General features: G+C 43.4%; 1 protein-coding gene and 1 long non-coding RNA gene across 2 annotated transcripts in view; one reads left to right on the top strand and one right to left on the bottom strand.

Moving 5' to 3' along the window:
* The window catches only part of LOC135901178 (uncharacterized), a 273,193-nt gene extending 266,738 nt beyond the window's left edge, over positions 1-6,455 (bottom strand). The window contains exon 1 of the mRNA XM_065430868.2: positions 6,332-6,455. The gene's annotated coding sequence lies outside the window, so the exon portion shown is untranslated. The remainder of the gene's footprint in view (positions 1-6,331) is intronic.
* LOC135901180 (uncharacterized) overlaps positions 1-15,718 on the top strand; it is a 472,757-nt gene that overhangs the window by 291,934 nt on the left and 165,105 nt on the right. The window lies entirely within an intron of this gene.

Here is a 15,718-nt window from a genome sequence, read left to right as displayed (position 1 = left end):
GCGTTCAAAAATTACTATTCGCGCTCCCCTCTAAATCAGTATGAGCGTGTGATAATAACAAATAGAATTTCATTAGCTACAATTCTGCTAAATAAGCTATATACATGAGGGATATTGAAATTTCAGTAATGAAGCTAGTCCGGGTTCTACCTATGACCGCTTTGTAATTCTGAGACCATAGCAGTAGTTTTGTACCGTCCCTCCTTGTACTTTCGTGGAAAGGCGTCGACATTCTAGCAGTTATATTTTACAAGGTCTCTCTCGTGCAGCGCCACACAAAGTTAAGTGAGCGGCGCGCCCCAGATAGTTCACTTTCGTGCATAACATTCGCCGCCAGCGTTTCCAGGAAAGAATTACGATTACATAAGGTGCAGTTGCCGGGAAGCGTGAGAAGCAGTGGGAGAATCCTTGAATGCTATCGCGTTCCACTCTTAAAGGCGAAGCTTAAGCGTCCTCCAATTATCTTTTTTTTTTATTCTATGGCCACCGTGATAAACTTATTCGCACAGCGGGAGATGTGAAGTATATGACAACTGCTAAAAAATATGCGGGTTTACGAATAGTGACTGATTCGAAGGCTTAATAGAATGTGAGGATTTTGGATTCATTATTCGAAACTTTCCAGTATTCACACACCCACTACTGATCTGTATCGTCGATATTTATGCGCAGCGAGCAGAAACACATTCCTGCTATTTCGGCATTGTTTTTAACAATCATAGTTTTCTTGTTTTAAGAAGGGTGCGTCTAAAAACAGGACGCATATTTAACCATGAAGCCTTACGATCTTTGTACTTTTTATTTATGCATTCATACATTGACTACTGCGTTACTTATTGGGAAAACACTTGCGTAACCCATTTAGACTCATTGCAGATCCCGCCGAATCGGTTGTTAGGATAATTACGTTTGGCACATACAACCACAATGCCTCATATCTTTCTTCAACTATCACGTTCTCTCAGTGCTAAAACGCGTTAAATATAATCTCGGTATCTTTATAGCGTTAGCAGTCTTAGGATACGGCAAGCACTATTCGGGAAGTATCTATCTATCTATCTATCTATCTATCTATCTATCTATCTATCTATCTCTCTATCTATCTATCTATCTATCTATCTATCTATCTATCTATCTATCTATCTATCTATCTATCTATCTATCTATCTATCTATCTATCTATCTATCTATCTATCTATCTATCTATCTATCTATCTATCTATCTATCTATCTATCTATCTATCTATCTATCTATCTATCTATCTATCTATCTATCTATCTATCTATCTATCTATCTATCTATCTATCTATCTATCTATCTATCTATCTATCTATCTATCTATCTATCTATCTATCTATCTATCTAATCTTAGCGTTTTCCAGCCTACCTGGCCACTGGGTAGTCAGTGGTCGCATGGTTAGCGTATCGGGCTGCCGTATTGCGAGAAAACGGTTCGAAACCAACCACCCGGCCAATTTAAGTCACTCAGTATGTGGCAATATATAAATTTGTGCCGCTATTCAACGAAGCTGTTTCACGCCTTCAGGGCGCCGCTGTTCCAGGAAACTCTTTGACAACAGCTTGGAGCACTTGGAATGTGGCAATATGTGTTCGCCGCTCTTCAGTGGGTGTCTTTCACGCCAACGCTCTAGCGAACTGGGCCATGAATGAAAATCGCTTGGGCATTCCAAAACTAACTAAGGGAACGACGTTGTACGTCGCATGGCATGAAGAAATGCTAAGGGACTCGCCGCGAAAATCGGCGGCTCTTGTTGCACGGATGGCATTGCAGTTTTGTGCCTCCTCCTACATATGCCTTATACTTCTTCCCACGGGTGACTTGACAGCTTTCTGTGCTTTCTAGTATTCGAGTATGGTGTATGGTTAACGCGTCCATGTAAGCAAAATGAGATCAGGTAGTATCACCTCCAACGGTGGTGTTTCGCAAGAAATTCATGTGGACAGGTGCTGTGAAATAGGTTTTTAAGATAACCACCATTCCTGCCGGTAAATTAGGCTTATCTGACTTAAATGCCTGCGCCAAGGCGCAGGCATTTAAACGATACGCCAAACCAACAATGATTCATAGCATGCCCCACGTTATACGTATTGATTCTTGAAAGTCTAAAGCAAAAGAGATATGAACGTTCTTCAAGCACATCTTCTATTATAGAAAGAAGGTTATCAGAGGCTAATAAACATCGGTGTCGTCAAAGAGGCACTGAGATATTTTTTTTCGCATGATAAGAAAACATTGCGGATATGTTACAATACTGGTGTGAACATGGGAGATAAATGTTATTTCGCAGCATCCAGCTGGTAAAATCACTTACCATTGCCTGTGGCGTTCGAAACCACCACCGTTTTTTCCACCTTATGTAAAATTAACGATATTGCTACATGAAGAACGGCGCCCCATGGACGCCATTCATCGGGAATACACATGCAGGCTCTATACCCTACTTCTTTAAGAAAAGGGGAAGCGGTGATCATCAAGAGTGGGGCTTTAGCTAGGAGCCAACCAACTTATTCATTCAAATACATTAAAGACGCTGAAATGCTCTCATGACACAAATGTTTAATCAACTTTCTTGCCTTTAAGAGAGAAACTTATATCTTGTGTAAGGAAAGAAGCCGAAATTTTTTAGGGCATCACACTTTCTTCGGAAGTTGGCGATAATATCCATAGGGTAAAAAAAATAATGAAGCACAAATTTTACAAGTATGCAAGTTTGCCCCCATCACAGATATCGAACTTCTTTTCACTGCGACTGCTAGAGAATCTAAAGGGGACAAATAATTGATATACGAGTATTTAGCTTAAGTGAAATTATGACAGAGCTTACGAGGGTTTTCCAAAAGACCTACTTAAAAAGTACTCGTATATATTTGAGAGCGGTATACAACTCATCACTATTGACCGCTTTAGTTGTCTCAGCATGTGAAGTTTGCGTAATTGTGATATTGTTACTTAATTATTACGGAGCTGAAAATACTGGCACCTGTGTATTTCTTTTCTTTTTCTTCTATTTCACAGTTTCCAACAAATTTTGTAAAAACAGTTGAATGCCCATATTAAAAAGCTCATAGTTAAGATAACTACATCTTAAGCTTTTCATTTAAATTCAACATACTTCGTCAAATTGCGCGTTACGAAGGTAGCGAAAAAGAAGTTCTCGATTCCTGCCTATTTAGTTAGGACCTCGCAAGATAATGCTTTCTCCTAAATCCTCTCACTCGTCCTGTCACACCGCTGCTTTGACATTCTCGAGCGCGATCACAAAACGCCAGCCTCAAGCGGTTGCCCTAAACGCACAGCGTAAGGAAGGAAAAGTAAAAGCGGACATGCGATTGGTATTGGCGTTGCCCAAGCTTCGAGGAAACGTGTAGTCGAAGGGTAACCTCACCCCATATTGTCTCAGGCGCCAACATCCGATCATTCATGCATTGCACCTAGGCAACCGGGGCAGCACCATCAGAATACCTGTGCAAGACAAAGCGGCACTGATATTGGTTAACCAGGTAGACTACAATAGCCGCCTTCACGAAGTTGACCCAGACTGGACTCGTTCTCGACCCACGTTTGCTTCTGGAGGAGGAATGCCGAGAGTAAACGTCGCACATTTTATATACTCATTGATAAACCGTCCTTGTCAAAGGTATCTTCGGGAATATATTCCTTGAAAGGCAAAAGACCGAATCCAGCGTGTTCCTCAGCTTCAAAAATATGTGTTTCAGGGCTTCATAAAGTCCGATTCTCAACATTTGTCATGAGTGTTATTATGCGGTGTTGCTAGTTTGAGGGATATATTCCAGATACGTTTTCATTTTTTTATTTCTCAAGTGTACTATGCATAACATATGGCTCATATTAAAACAACTGGCACAATATAACTGATCTAGCTATCATCGGACAATTGGTGCAAAAAAGGCATATCGATCGTTTGAACAAAGTTACAGAGACCCACAATCACATACTTCGACGACAAACAAAAAACTAAACGCTCCAGCATCGTCACGTAATGAAGGAACAGAGGAAGTTTATTCTATCGCCGCACTCAATACATACAACTGCGAAGAAGAAGTAACCTTATCAGTGAGATGAGGATACGAGCATTTTATAAGATGAAACGAAAAACGAAATGCAAAGATAGATAACAAAATAGCATAAGCTTACTCTAAGCCATTCTCCCTTAAATAGCGAGGTTTGCGCTTAGCAGTGGCACTTTTCTGCTGTTTTCTAAGGCCACGAAAGAAGTGACGGTCCGGAGGCCATTTTCTTCCTCAAGTAATACCAGAAACAAACATTTCCCGCGTAATGATAGTCAACAAAATGCACAGCCTAATGGCGCGAGCAGCAGCAATGCTCGGAACGAATGAACCTCACAGCAAGAGAAGAATGAAAGAAAACACAAATGACCCCTATATTGCGGACATTCCGAAGGGTCACGCATACCGCGACCCGAATCTTGTTTGCACAGACCGTTGGGACGGAACTAAACGAATGAAATATTTGGTGTGGGACCCTCGCGAACATGTTCCTTAGCGCAGGTTGGATCGCCAGCGGGGCACAGATGAAGAGACAACGGTACACAACGAGGCCCCGTTCCGAGAGGCCCTGCCGATTTGCTCCGTGTGTAAGCACGCCTGATCTCAGCGGGCCACGTTTGTGATAACCCGCTTCCCTTAGGACCTCGGCATTAGAAAAGAAGCTGCAGTAGTTGCTGGCTCTCCGATTGGCGTCTGTATAGGGATGCTTTAAGTCGTAATTACCTATTTGAAATTATTTAACTTGCTCTTTGCGAACATTGCGCATAGTCTTATGTCATTGATTTATGGGCATCTGCGACAAGTTGGTACATGATTATAAACGTAAAAACAAAAAGAATTAGCCACCCCGGATCTTTTACCAAACATATCTGAATTTATAGATTTTTGCTCGCAGGAACGCCAAAGATATTTTAAATGCGAAGCATTTGTTGGCGAACATTTGCCATTTTGAGAGTATCTATCCAGCCGCCTACGTCTTGTTACTCTCATTGTCGTTTCGTTAACTTGATATGCACCAAAATTGGTATAGTATGACAGGAGTGTATGACTAACATGAATGATCGGTCACGGCATAAATATCACGACATGTGTGTCATGTAGGTGATGAAACAGTCGCCTACATCTTGGTCCTCTTATGATCGTTTCGTTAACTTGGTAGGCACCGAAATTGGCATAGTATGACAAGAGTGTGTGGCAAACATAAATGATCGGTCATGACATGAATAGCATCATGTGTGTCATGTAGGTCTTGCAACAGCCGCCTACGACTTGGTATGCACCAAAATTGGCAGAATATGACAAAAGTGTATGACGAACATAAATGATCGATCATGACATGACTATCATGACAAGTGTGTCATGTAGTTAATGAAACAGCTGCCTACATCTTGCAGCACTCATGGTGGTTTAGTTGGTATGTACCAAAACTGGCATAGTACGAAAAGAGTGTATGACGAACATAAATGACAGTTCGTGACATAAATGTCTTGACGTGCGTGTCATGTAGGTCATGAAACAGCCGCCTAATTCTTGATGCTGTCAAGGTCGTTTCGTTAACTTGGTAGGCTCCCCTCACACTGCTTCACATAACATCGATTCCCACAAGACGTGGTATCTGCCGGGGTTTTTTTTTTCAGTTTTTCTACTATCCTGAAGTTATCCTTAGTTTCAAATTGCGCGCATAATAGACTGGCGTTTGAGAGGTCACTTATTCGAAATTTTCACCTATTTATGATACGACGAGCCCGTATTTCGCTAAAGAGCGTCCGTACCTTCAGCTTTCTAAGAACCCGCCACAGAGACTCGGTGGTATTCTTCTCTCTTTTTTGTGCGCGGCTACGTTTATAATTACAGAGCTGATCAAGAGACACGTAGCCCTACTCTCCATTGTTGTCATCGAGGGCTGCGTTACGTGTTACGATTCGCTAACTGTTTTATGCTTTTACTTCTGTCTCACGTGAAAACGGTGGATCCGTCTTTTCGGTGACAGCTAATCGACATTCGGACAAATTAAGCACCTCCTGATCTTAATTCAGTGGATAGGCTCAGCTCACCACACTACGTCGTTGTAGAAGTGCCGTTGTATTTATTTATTTTTATTTTTTGACAATAATTATACGAAATGCTCGAGACGCGTTCGTGCCGTTTTCGTAGGCGCCGCCGTAGTCGTGCTGTCCCGCTGTAGAGGGCGCATGGCCCGCTCGCACTGACGCAGTATAAGGTCTCCAGAAATGCAGACTGCGTTTGGCCGCATGAAACGACGAATCGAAAAGGACTCACCGTCAACGCTCCCTTCAATCGGCTCAGTCGCTGAGCCATCACAGCACGCCACACCGCCCCCCCGACGAACAATGGGAGGCCCTTCTCTCCAGCACCGACCGAGACATCCAAACACGGGTCCTGGCACGAGCTGAAGACTCCATCGTGAAGCACAACCCGGAAGCCTACGTAGCTTAGCCTCCCTTATCCCTTACCCCTTCTAATAATAAAGTTGACACTCACTCACTCACTCTACCTTGCGCTGTTGGACTGAGCGTTGTGTGCCAGCATGCTAGGCATATATTTGCGTTTCGCGCGAGCCCCTATGGGTGTGCACAGCTCTGAGGTGGAACGGCGAGTAAACGTGAAGCTAACGGTATTCAACGTTTCAATGTTTACCAACTGTCGCACACGGTTTCCCGTACGTGTCATCCCGTGTGCCGTCGAGGTGCGACACCTCCAACGCCGCTGCAATGAAAAGTAATTTGCACCCCCAAAAGGGAATAAGGGCGTAAATGAACATGTAACTCACACCCGTACACCCTTCTAAAACGGTGTACGGTTGTGAGTTACAGATTGCTTTGCATCATTATTCACTTTTAAAGGTTTAAGACATTTTAATGTGTTTTGGCACTCCTCTGGCCCCCACACCATGTTCTTTGGACTGCCCTACTGCGGAACCGCAAAGGTTAACCTTCGGTGCTAGCTTTAGTGGAACGCCACGCATGGTATGTTTTAATTTACACAAGAACTCCTAATACGGTCTAACCTGATCATCACAGGCCTTCCAACTTGTAACTGAAAAAATACATTCCGGAAACACGGCAGACTTCCGGCGTTGCAGGGGCAACTTTGGCACTGCTTCGAGCATCCAGTCTGACAAAGTTTGTTCATTCAAGCAATTGTAGTGGGAAAAAAAGTACAAACCAAATCGTCTTCAGTTGTATCCTGTCAGTCATCCTTCCCCCTCCAACAATTCTCGTATCCCCTATTATCAATAAAAACTGACTGCCGGGTGCTTGCGATGGCAAACTGGCCTTTACTACAACAAGGAAGTGCGCATTATTGAAACTCCTTTGGAAATAAGGGGCTGAATTCATAAAGCTTTTTGTTCCTAACGGCAGTTTTCCAATGGCCGAGCACCTTCGATAATGATATGTTCAACATCGCAATAAAATTCTATAATTTATTAACAGTTCTTGCGTAAGAACTTTTCCGCAAATACTGGCTCAGACAAGTAAACTTTTTTAATGCGGCCACTTTTGTATTCGTTTTAAGACAGCCGCGATCAATTCAACCTTGAGTATCGTGCCTATTGCACGTCATAAAACGAATATCATGTCGTCACACTGTACTGAGAAAGCAGCAGAAAAGCGAGCCTTGCAGGCAATGTCTCTAAACTTCGAGCACCAAGCATTCGTAAGAAGTGTATAAAACACTCAATTTAGATGAATGATTATTCGGTGCCGCAGAGCTACACGTCGAGTGACCTTGCTATTGCAGCGGCTGGGAACGCTTACATCTGGGACTATCGAGTTCATTACTTTGTACTATTTGGACTAAATAGAAAGCAATAGCAGGCAAACCTGGCTGAAATGGTGGAAGTTCATATTTTACAAGCAGCAGCGCTTGCGTGTTGTGATCATCTTTCTTTCGTAGTCTTCCAGTTAGCGCTGCTGCATGTTAAATATAATAAAAAACATAAAAGGTAAATTCAATCAGCTTAGAATAACACAAGCAGCGCCAGTTGGTGCAAAAATAAAAAAAGAAGGACGGCACAAGCAAAGATAGGAAAAAGCTTGTCGAAATGCATCAAAGCGAATTTCATTAAAGCAAAATGTATTTTTATACTTAATGAAAAAGATTCTGACAATATTCTAACACTTCTAGCAATAAATTTCTTCTTTGTTTAAAAAAATCCTTTACATATTGCTTAAATATATATGTATGATAGAGAAAAATCAAACCACTTATTTTCAACAACTAGCAATATGTTTAATTAGCCATAAAGATCAAAAAGTATTTTACACAACCTGTGGATAAAACTGTCTAAATTTCTAGAAATAAAACCACCACTATGAGAGAATATTATTACTTTTAATTTCTCATCAACTTTACGGTTAGGCAACATTCTAGCTTCCATACTTTTTGAAAACATTTATAATTAATTAAATGGGACGATTTCACTTTTTCATTTCATTTACTAATTCTTCTTGAATATATTTTGGAAGACCATCTTTTAGACCATCAACCATTTCTTGGTTGTCTGTAGAAATATTGTTTTGAGCCATAATATTTGCATTTATCATCAGGTTTTCTATCGCGTTTATGTTTTATCATCTCGATTTTCACGCGCACCAAATTTCGTTGCTGTCTCTTCATTATCATCGATATTTATTTTGCAGACTTTGATTTTGTCCTTTGAGTTAAACATACTTCTAACAATCTCTCGAAAGCGAGATCGGCTTAGTCACAGTTCCTTGTGCGCGCAAAAAAGCTGGCGCCTTATTAATCTGCTTCGGCGACGCGTCCCGTCTTCTTGTGGGTGTCATACTTAAGCAGTGAATTGAGACAGTAAACCTGAGTGGCCGGTAAAAAGAAATAAATAAATACAAAACCAGAGCAATATGAAACATAAAGAAACATCCGGGCGTAGTAGATAAAAGCCCGTAATGTTAGTTAATCATAATTTCTTCCAGACGTTTGCGCAATATCACTCAAGAGATACCGTAATTAATCCCTTTCCTTCTCCTTCAATGCGTTTCTTCGCTCAATGAGGTAATTCACAGAAGAGCTTTTCTATAATCGAAGCATACTGCTGGGTGTTTCTTCCGGGTGTGAATCTAGTTGGCACTTTCTTTGCAACGAGAGTTATCTAGCGATTTTCTGCTGAAGATGGCCTCGGTGCTTAGGAAGCAAAAATAGCACTACAACTCAGGTACCTCTTTGTCACAGCATGGCCACTTTATGCAATCATTTCTGTGGCTGCAACCTTCTTTGACAACGCCGGTTTCTGCTCGTTGCTGTCCGAGTTCATAATTGGTAAATGGACAAAACCTCACGCATGTGTACTCTAAGACTAGCTTCTACTACAAGCTGAGACATGCCACATAACACATAGCACATGCCCAGTGGCGTAGCCAGAAATTTTGTTCGGGGGGGGCTACGCCACTGGCCCCATGTGTGTGTATAAATATATATATATATATATATATATATATATATATATATATGGGGCCAGCGGCGTAGCCAGAAATTTTGTTGTTGCATTTAAAAGAAAAAGTTTAATTCTCGTGACTACTGGTTTCAAATTTTTTATTTCGTGGTCAATTATTTATTAAAAATTGGCCAAAGCGAAAATTTTCAGAAAACGAAACTATCAAGTTTAAAACTCCGTGATTCAACAATGAAAAATGATATCACAATTCTGTGAATTGCAGCGGACAAAATGGATATGTTACACATGAATCTCAAAAAAATTTTGTATTGTGGAAATACGGCTTTTGCAGAACCCTTGTACACAACGTAACCAATTCATGCAAGATACAAATTGACATAGCAAACTTGTCCGCTTTGGCTGTTATAATAGATGCCGTTTACAGAACCACAATGTCTGTTATTCATGCATAGCTATTAGTTTGTAAACGTGGTGCTTCTATATTTTCAAATTTTCGAATTTTTCCAAATATTTTAAACAACATTCAGGCCCTAAATCGAAGTTGTGTTTCCAACAGAACTAGGATTTAACTTTCTCTCTCAAATGCGACGAATTTCAATAAAAGCGATTAGCAGGATTATCTAAGAAAAGGGTTTCTGCGTTTTACAAGTATTTGAATAGGACGCGTCGGATTGGGCCCGAGCTAAAGCTTCTTCTTAAACAATTTGTCAAGGGATCAAATCCATGAATAATAACTGCATTGTCATTGCCAAAGATGCTGCAAACGAATTCTTGAACGCTACGCACAGTCAAAACAATAAAATATGTATTTTTTCATAAAAGAATATACTCGTATGTGCCAAAAATATTGCCCAAAATAACTGATACCAATGCTGCCATATTTTTGTCTATTTCAGTAAAGAAAATATCACACGAACTTTAGAACTATATCAGTTCGAAACCAGGAAAGCAGTGCATGCCACTGGTATGAAAAATTAAAAGGCAATGAACTGAACAAGTTGAGGACAAATATGTTAATGAAACTTTGTCACTCAAGAATCGTGCTTACATTCTTGTATATATGCTATGGCCAGTGAAAAATCTCAACGACGCTGTAATTTGTTTTAATGTATTACGCAGAAGCAGCTGGTGGTGGTGGTGGTGGTGGTGATGTTGAAGCAGGCGGGGTTAGCCTGGCATACATAGCCGGCAATTGTTCCGCCTGATCCTCCTTTGAGTTGAGATCAGGGGTGTGTCACCAGCTGTCGATGAGCCCCGTGTCTCGCAGGAAGGCTATCAGCAGTCGTTGCGCTCTCTTCCTGAACGCCGCGGGCCCTCCGGGGAAAACAACGTCCTCTAAGGTCCTGTGCGTGAGACCGCTTTTTTGCAGCTTGTCGACCATCGCTTTTCTTTCTGTGTCAAACTGCGGGCATAGCCAAATGAAATGTTCGATGTCGCCAATGTCACCACAGAAAGCACAGAGTGGGGAAGCGCGAAGCCCAGTCTTGAATAACCAAGCTGGGGTGTACGCGGAGTCGGTCCTGATGCGGTATAAAAGCGTCGCTTGTTCGCGTGTAAATCCATGAGTCACACAGGGTTCGTGTGGGTTCTTGTGCATCTCTCTAAAGTGAAGGCGGATTGCACCCTTAGAGTTTTGAAAAGGTTTTGGAGCTTTCACTGTTGGGACACATGTAAGCGCTAGGCGTGCAAGGGCGTCAGCTTCCTCGTTTCCATCAATTCCTACGTGTGATGGAATCCACTGAAACCTTATGCTAAATCCTTTGCTCGTTAGGTCGTCAATCAGTGCCAGAGACTGCCTTGTAAATTTCTCTAGAGGTAGGCCCCGATGTAATCTCTGTAATGCTGACTTGGAATCCGTCAGCACCACGACATCACGTGCAGAGAAGGCCCGTAGTTTCCGCAAAGCCGCGGTGATTGCGGCGCTTTCTACTGTTGTAGAGGAAACCACGCGATCCAGTCGGCCAGACCATGACACATCAAGGGATGGTATGCAGAATGCCGCTGCACAGCTATCTGTTTGTGCGCACACCGAACCGTCTGTGTATACTTGTAGGTGGCTTTGAAACACAGTGCTCAAGTGGTTCAGCACAAGAAACTTGGCTTCGGCAGTTGAAATGGTGCGTTTCGTCGGTAGGTGGGGTACATTAAGGCTGCAGGTAACGTCCGGAAAAGACCATGGCGGGTCAAGGCGGCTTAGTTTAGGCCATTGCAGTCCTAAAAATCGGAAGGTGTTCAGCGCCGCATGAAAATGTGAGCGAGTTCTTGCTCTTAGCCGTCGGAGAAGCGCCGTGCCAGCGCGTGACTCGCCCAGCCTTAATAGCTGCGTCAGCAAGGCCTGAGATGCCAAGAGGCGGAGTGGGAGAGACTCTGCCTCATTAGTGATTTTCTTGTTTGAAGCCGCCGTTGGAACTCCCATCGCCAAGCGAAGTCCCTTTCTGTGCACTGCCTCCAAGCGCTCGAATTGAGTCGCTGACGGTGATATCAGAGGGAGCTGATAGAGAATGCGGCTTGTTATCAGTGCAGCGTTCAGTTTAAGCATGGATATAGGATTGTTTCCCCAACGTACACCTGCCAATCGACGAAGTGCGTTGATTCTTTGCACTGATGCAGCCACAACACTTTCGACCGCACCACGCCAAAGTAGCTTGTTGTCGATGGTGACGCCCAGGAATCGAACATGAGTTGTACAAAGAATTGAATGCCCTTGAATTGAATTGAATTGAAGCAGCTGTCACCGGTCGTGTATCGTGAGTAATTGCACCGAATTCAGTCGCAACAGAGGGCACGTATAAAAAACAGGAATTCTGCAAGATATACGAGGGCAAGTCAAATGAATGTGAGCCAACAACGGGGTACTTCTTTTAAAAGTAGTCTTCATGAGAATTTAGACATTTGTCCCATTGACTAACGAGTCGCGTGATTCCCGTCTTATAAAACTCCTTGGGTTGCTGCTTCAAAAAGTCTGTATCTGGTTCCCTTGAGCTGTTTTTTCGGTTGCCCCAAAATGTAGAAGTCGCAAGGTGACAGGTCTGAGCTGTATTGCGGATGCTGCAGCGTTTCCCACTTGAACTTTGCCAGTTTTGTATTAACCACATAAGCGACGTGGGGACAGGCATTGTCGTGGAACAAGATGACCCCATTCGTCAATTTTCCACGTTGTTCGTTCTTGATTGCGACACACTGCCGTTGTGGCATTTCACAATATCGGAAACAATTGATAGCCTCTCAAGATTTAGCAAATTCTATCAGTAATGGACCCTGACGACCGAAAGAAAAGCCAACAACACCTTTCCAGCGGAAATGATGGCCTTTGCGTTCTTTGGGCGTGGTAAATTCGAATGTTTCCACTGTAAGCTTTGCCGTCGTGTTTCGGGCTCGTAGTAGTGGCACCAAGGTTCGTCCCCGATCACAATTGCAAACATGAAGTCGTCATCCTCATTGTGATACCCGATCAGATGAGTCAAGGCAGCGCGAAACTTCTCCGTCTTCTCGCTATGGATCAAAATCTTGGGGATCCATTGCGCACCAAAGAGCCGACAACCGAGAAGCTCATGAATTAAGGCATGAACCGAACCGTGACTGATGTTCAGACGGTCTGCCAGCCATCGATGCTTATCCTCCGTTCTTGTTTCATCAGCTCATGAACCTTTGAAATTGTGTGGGGGGTCATTGCACGATGGTTTTGGCCCGGTCTTTGAATGTCTTTACAACGTCCTTTAAACCGTTTGCTCCAACGGTTCACAGTGGTCAATGAAATGCCGTGTTCAACGTAAACGGCAGCCATACGGCGATTAATTTCTGTTTCGGAAACACCTTTAGCTGTCAAAAACTTCGCGACACCGAGCTGTTCAACTTTTGAAGTGTCCATTATGTGACGCAACCATATTCAACCCAGTGTATGAGAGCATTAAAGAACATTTATCTTCACACCTGCGTGTCACTTTTGTAAATGAGAGATGCCGTTCTCCTACGCGCATGCCTCGCAGATAATGAACCGAACCATTATTGCGCGGTTAGGGTAGGCGCACTTTAATTTGACTCGCCCTCGTACATTAGAAATGCAAAGATACAATGGGATAGACAAATGTGAAAATACGGCTTGATAAAGGACAAAAAAGTGTCACTGGAAACATAGTTCGCTGCATGTATACACAAAACATCGCAACAAGATATTTAAGTATACGTTTAAGTCTCCAATCAGTCTATGTATGTAAGAAAAAGTAACTGTATGTAATGCGTCAAACAAGGCAAATAAACATGTTGCACAATCATAGACTCACAGAATCCTAGATTCCGCCCCCATTCCATCCACTCCCCCCGATGTATTGCGCGCGACGGAAGGCGGCGCGCTTACTCCCCGCTTTTCTCCTTTGCGCACACAAGATTGAGCCACCATCGTCGGCTCACCCATTCCACCTCCCCCCCCCCCCCCTACGCTTTCATTCGCACATACAGCATGCAGCGCGTGATCACGACTTTATCACCCTTGGACTTTATACGAAACATGAGGGCGACGGCGACGGCAGGAATGCGCCTGGAGTGTCCATATAATTGCTTTCGCAATAATATAATAAACGTATCCGGCAACTGAAGCGTCCCGTCGCCCATTACTTTCCGCAGAAGAAGTATCAAAATCGAACTTTCACCATGCGACAATTCGCTGCGCCGCAACAATGTATTTTTTTTCTGTGGGGCGGAGGCACCGAAATGAAAAAAAAAACGCATAGGAAAGTATGTTGGCCAGAATCGAATGCCTACATCGGGCACCTAATGGGGCTACAGAATTAATACCGAAGAAAACATGAGACGATTGGCCCACTGAGAACCATACGCATATTGCTCAGTATCCTACACCGGCGAAACAAGACTTTCCGGAAAGGTTCCGCTCAAGGAACGCGGTGCAATCCTTCGAGTGCCCATAGTGATGGCGGCGAGCGACCATTGTTTTTTTTTTCTCGTCTGCTAGCCAGAAAGGTTCCAAAACTCTGTCAGGTGAAAATCCACTCGGCCAGAGCAAACCGAACGCCCACCGAAGTGCGCTGCGTAGTGGTCGGGGCCATACGAGAAAAACATATGCGCTCTGGCTCGCTCTGGCAGCCCGCGGGTAGGGTAACGAGAACAAAAAAAATTGAAGAGGCTCAATGTGTTCTCGGCGAATAAAAGTCAAAGTAGAAAAAATAAATAAGAACGTAGTTACTTTGGCGTAGTTAGTGTCTTGACATGGTTGTTCTGGCGTAGGTTAAAAAAGTGTTAATATTTTTTTTATGTGACATGACGGCACAAATGAACCACCCCAACACATCGTCTCATTGGACCTCGCTGCGTGCTTTGTCAACTCGTCTGCTAGTGTGTTGATTTGGCTTGTCTCGTTGTATGTTCCGATGTAAGACTTTAGAAAAGTCAATGGACCTTCGGCGTCAAATGTTTATGACAACATTAAACCCACAAAGTTCCGCAATTGAAAATTTAAAGCACAACTTTGGAAATGTCAATGCACGTTTCACATCAAGAGCTTATGAGATTTACACCCATAAAGTTTCGCAATTGATATCCATGCGCTCCATAGATTCCGTGGCCTCAGTGAGATGCCGCGGCGAGCCCGCTCACGATCAAAGCACCCTTGAAACATTGTTCTCGGATGGGACTGCTTGGCGTTATGTGACTGCCGGTGTATGGGCGTTGCCACGAAATCCAGCCCGAGTTCGCAATCTTCGCGGTTATATGTCTTTTCGAGCGTCAAAAAGACAGTCTAGACAAAATCCAGAGTGATTTCCGGCGCCGGGGGCCGCTTTGGTCGGCGGTACGTGGACAGCACGAAAAAATTTCGGGGGGGGCTGAAGCCCCATAAGCCCCCCCCCTGGCTACGCCCCTGCACATGCCCACATAACATAGACAGAGCATGCATAGCGTACATATGTATACATAACGTGTACACTCAGGTTGCACACACTCTATTACCCGAAGCGACACAACTGCCGGAAGTCGATCCTTGCAAAGTAGACGCCGTAGCTTCATGTCGGCTTGATTTCGGCGCCATCGACGAGAAAGAGCTTGGGCAGCCAAATTATGTTCGCTTTCTTTTTCACGATTAATGAAACCGATTTTCTGCTTCCGGCCCACAACACACACGATTGTCCCTTCTCTTTTCTTCGAGTCAATTTCGGCGCTGCAGTTCTTGTTGCTGATTTTATTCCTGATTTCATTCGCTGGGAGGCCGAATCTCATTCTTC

This window comes from Dermacentor albipictus, chromosome 4 (genome assembly GCF_038994185.2).
Source record: "Dermacentor albipictus isolate Rhodes 1998 colony chromosome 4, USDA_Dalb.pri_finalv2, whole genome shotgun sequence".
Taxonomy (NCBI): domain Eukaryota; kingdom Metazoa; phylum Arthropoda; class Arachnida; order Ixodida; family Ixodidae; genus Dermacentor; species Dermacentor albipictus.
This window is presented reverse-complemented; position numbering and strand designations above follow the sequence as displayed.